Raw genomic sequence first — 5320 nt, forward strand, 5'->3', positions numbered from 1 at the left:
TAGTAATTACAGGAACTAGCATGTGAATCAAACAGTCATTGAATAACTTAATGAACTAATGAATCTAAAACAAGGCTCAGGACAAAATTTGAAATAAAGCAAAACAAAACCCTGTTGTGTTGCTATTGGATCCCCTAGAGCTGAAGGTATATACAGATAGTCTCAGAATCTAAGAAAGGCCAGATTGGGATTTGCCAATTACGTAATAGTTGTTCCAAGAATAGATTGTGGAATCATGTGATGATTCTCTCCATAGACCTCTAAATGGTAATGACTTCCTCATTTTTGCACCCAGAGCATCATCAAAGCTGATATTACTTTTTGCAACTTGTAGCCAAATTTAATTCTAATTTCTACCACTTCCTAAAGGACATGAGTCTTGAAAGATGAGCAGGAATTGGCCAAACACAGAAAATTAGATTGGCTATTTCAGAAAAACAAACAGCATGAGCTATGGAGGGGTGAAACTGCACGGTGTGTATGTGGAGAGCGGATACCAAGAAGTCCAGTATAAATTGCAAGGCAAGAAAAAGTGGGATACAAGGCTAAAAAACATAGGTAGGAACTAAGTCCACAATAACACTGTACGTCACACAAGGGAACCTGGATTTTTACCTTGACAAAGATGGGAAGCCATAAAGGTTTAGGCAGGGGAATGATACCGTAAGATTAACATTTAGAAAGATATCTCTGGCAATGGAAAAGGTAGTAAAACGTAACTGAAGTCAGTTCAGTGGCTCTTGCAGTAGTACACACATCCATTGCCCTGAAACTTGATTGTACCTTCAGAGCAACACAAAACAAAGTAAGTCTACTCTTAGAAGTTAAAGATGACAGGGATTCTTGAGCTGGGTTATTTTAAAGAATTCACAGAACCAACCTACATTTGAAAAGATATTATAAAAGGAATGGAATGTCTTGGATCTGTCTGGCCCAACCTGATCCACGCCATCAAGCTGCCTCAGATTCGTGAAGCTAGCATCTAAAAATAATTGATTCCCTCAATCTTCTCTTTCTTCTAATAGACATCTCAAACAAAATATGCAGTCTTCCCCATTCCAAAAACCTTGGAATTCCTTGACTTCTCTCTTTCTCACATCTGCATCCTACCAGATTTTGACTCTACCTTCAAAATACACCCAGAATCCGAGTTTTTCTTACTACCTCCTCCTACTACTACCACGGTCCAAGACACTATGACCTCACACCTGGATTATTGTAATAGCCTCTTAACTGATCTCTGTGGTTCTACCCTGGACCCCCACTAAATATTCTCAACACAGCCTCCAGAGTGAGCCTTTAAAAATATGTCGGATAATGTCACTCCTTTCTCAAAACCCTTAAAGGTCTTCTCATCTTAAAGAGAAGTCAAAGTCCTTACAAAGGACCACACGCTCTGGACCCTTGTTACCTCTCTGACCTTATAAACTGCTACTCTCCGTTATCATCAACTCATATGAGGAATCTGAGGGGAGCAGGTTTGGAAGATCAAGAGTTCACAATTGGATGTTCTTGTACATCCAATGAAGATGTTGAGTAGGTAGCTGGATTTGTACATTTGGAACTAGGAGGGAGTTCTGGGCCAGAGGTATATATTAGGGAGTTGTCATATAGATGGCATTCAAAGACATGAGTCTGGAAGACGTGATCAAGGGAGTGGATATAGATAAAGAGGACTAAGAACTGAGCCCTATGGCATCCCAATATTAAATGGATGGGAAGAAGAGGGGAAGCCAGCATAAGAAACTGAAAAGTAACAATCAATGAGGTAGGAAGAAAAGCAAGAGAGTGTCATACCCTGCAACCTAAGTGGAAACAGTCTATCAGTGAACTAAAATCTGTGAGTCAAAGATTTCTCTCTAAATTTAGAACCATCACAGGGCCTTCTCCAAGCAATGCATAATCAAACCACTTGCATACCAAAAATGAAGTATACAATAAATATTTCTTTCATCGTTGTGCTTAATGGCCCATTCATTTATCACAAACAGTTCTGTGGTTAAGAAATGCAATCACTGCAATATTATCTAATTATTAATCATCACTTACCAAAATTAGTAACTAAGGAGCAAAAGTTGGTGGGAAGAATGGTTCCTAACTCTAAACTTCATTACAACAAACCCATAACAGCTAATATCTAATAATCAATATAATATTTAGTGAGACAATATTGTAATTAGGACAATATGACAATTAGTTCACTGCAGGGGTTTCACCCAACACTTACTGAGCACTTGGAACAACATGACAGTTATTTCATTCAGTAATATATATTAGTACTAATCTAGCCAGTGTGATATTCTTGAGTTACTATAGTAAGGCACAAACCAAACCAGAATTGGAACTCAGGTTGACGTTTGTTTGAGAAAAGAGATACCTCTTGTATTTCTAGTTCACAGGTAAGTAGTTTCTTATAAAAAACATCCTCCCCCATAAAGCTGAGGCTGCCTGGCCTTTGTCTCTGATCGCACTTCTAAATCAGAATCTCATAGAGATTATTACTAAAAACAGCCTTCAAGGTCATATTTGCTCCAAACAGTTTTGGAGCCCCAGAAAAGTAAATACCAGCAGTGCTTCAGATTTGTAGGATGGCATATGATTTCATATTGTCTATTTTTTATTTCCCTCATATGCAGTATTGTTTTGCAAACTCCCCAAACATAATCACATGTCTATATGTACCAAATTTTACTAAAAACATGGAACCAAGTAACCATTTGAAAAGCACCATTTTTACAAGATAATAAACAGAATCTCAAATCCAAACTAAGTTTCATTCATACCCCTTGATATTGAATCAAATTCTATAAAAAATTAGTCAGACTCTTCTAAAGTCCCCGTACAAAAAACAAGTACAGGCAGTCATATTTTAGCAATTATGTGGATGAAGTCAGAGCAGCCATAAGTTTTGAATCTGTGAATGACACAACCCTGAGAGGGGCAGCTAACACCCTAAATGAACAACAGGTATAATGATTGTCATATCTCCCAGCTAAATGACATGCATGACTGTGAGTTGCTCAATAACCATCATTGGAAAAACATTGATGAGTAATAAAAATAATGACCTGAGTTGGTGGTGAAAATTTCCATTAAAAAGTACAGGATGGAAAAAAACTAACTCGATACAGATCCTGAGAAAAAAGACCTGGGAATTCTAATCCACCTCAAACTCAAATGAACCAGCGGCATTATAACATGTAAAAAATTAATACAATCTTAGGACTCTATGGAACCTTCCAGATCAAGTGCAGTAATTGTCCCTATACTTGGTATGAATCAGACTTCACCTAAAATGTTGTATTTAGTTCCAGGAAAGACACAGTAAGAAGGACACTAAAATCCCAATTGTCTTCAGAGGCTGCCCCAGATTGCTTAGCACAGGGCCTTGGACATAAAACTATTCAATAAATAAGTACTGAATTACCTGAACTGATGCTGAGGAATCTGGAAATTATGTCATATGAGAAAGAAGTAAGAGTAAGGGAAGTTATAAAGGGAGGGATGTTTTTGTCTTAACATAAGAGCGTACTTTCTAACAGAGCTGCCCCATGATGAAACAGGATGCCCAACAAAGTAGGGGTCTTAGTACGGAGAATGCTCCAGCAGGAGGTAAATGATCAAGTACCAGGAATTACCAAAGAATTGCTTGCACTAGGTGGAAGACTGAGAGGGATGACCTCCAGGAGCTCTGTCAAACAGACCTCAGGCTCTCCTACAGAAGGTGTCTCTCTGACTAGCTCAGGACGCAGTAGGGATAGCCTTCCACCCCATCCCAGTGTGAGCCCTTACTCTGCATCCAATGATCCAGTTATTCAGAGGGATGCTGTCGGGCTCCAGGCTGCAGCTCACCCATTGCACTCGCAGGGACAGTTGCCCTGTGGGGCAGCTTGTTGTGACCAAGTGACATGCACTAGATGCAGGGCAGTGCCTGTGCCCTAAACCAGCCATAACAATTGCTTTCCCTTGCTGTGATTCACACTACACTTGTTCTGAAAGGAAACTGTTTTTGAAGTCATTCTGCAGGAAACTGATCTTTGTATGGAAAGTTTGTACCTGAGTTCCTTATCCAACAGCCAGTTCTATATGCTTCAAAAAATGTATAAGATGAGAGTATGGGGGAGGGGGGAGAGTGACAGCAGTGGGAACCTTTCTGCTCCCTTCCTCACACACACACCCAAACACAGAGTAAAATTCCTAGCATATAGCTAGATGCAAGGCATCTGATGATGTTTGCACAAAGCAACAGTGGCATCTAGTGATCAGGTAAGTTAATCACACTGCAGCTCAGTTACAAGGGAATAAAACAATAAAATCCAGGCAGGCCTTCTCACCCTCCCTCTGTACCTCTCATCCAACCAGACCAGAGGGGAGTTGGTTGAGAAATTTAAAATGTCAGTAAAACAGGGAATCATAAAAATGACACCTGCGAAGCATAATAAACACTTTATCCTAGAATATATATCTAACTGTGCATTCATTCACCCATCATTTGATGCCTGGCCAGGGCCTTTCCCCTGAATGTGGATCCTCTGTGTCATTGCTAGTCTATGTTGTGTAAATCAGACCTTATACATCATCTACGAAGTCCAGCTTTGGTTTCTGTAAATGGAGTGAGAACCTTAAACACTTGAGAAGAAACCTAAGGGCAGATTCCCTCCACTCTTTTTCCCCCTTTATTAGAGAAGTTGGGAGTTTAAGAACAATTGCACATAAAATGCAGGATTCCCATATACCACCCCACCACCAACACCTTGCACTGGTGTGGAACATTTGGTACTTGATGATAGCACACTTTTATAATTGTACAATTAATTAAAGCCCATGGTTTAACTTAAGTTTTACTGTTTGTGTAGTGCCTCCACTGATTTTTATGATTTTTTTTCTCTGATAGTTGTCTCTCTTGCCTTTTATTCAATGGAACTTTTTTTAGTAACTCAGCTTATCAAGTCTTTCCAAAGTATTCAACTTAGACTTGATAGAAACTGCAACTCTTTCCTTTTGTACTCATATTCCATCTGTTTATTAAATGTTTTATTAAAAATAATGCTACAAGCACAAACTGAGACAAATGAAATGGAAAGATGGCTACCCAGGAAAACATTACCGATGCTCTTTTTTTTTTCCCTAAGCCAGGAGTGGGAAAAGGAATTTTTTCAGATTCTACTTAAACTTATACCTCCCATTGCATAAATGTGTGTCGCATTTTGGGAGATCTTATTGGCCACATGTTGTCTACCCTCCACAAGAAGCCAGCAATGTCGTGTCCAACTCCAACTCAGAATTTTCTGACCTCAATGGTTACAAAGACCTTGCAGTT

Source organism: Choloepus didactylus, chromosome 8, assembly GCF_015220235.1.
Source record: "Choloepus didactylus isolate mChoDid1 chromosome 8, mChoDid1.pri, whole genome shotgun sequence".
In the NCBI taxonomy this organism is placed as follows: domain Eukaryota; kingdom Metazoa; phylum Chordata; class Mammalia; order Pilosa; family Megalonychidae; genus Choloepus; species Choloepus didactylus.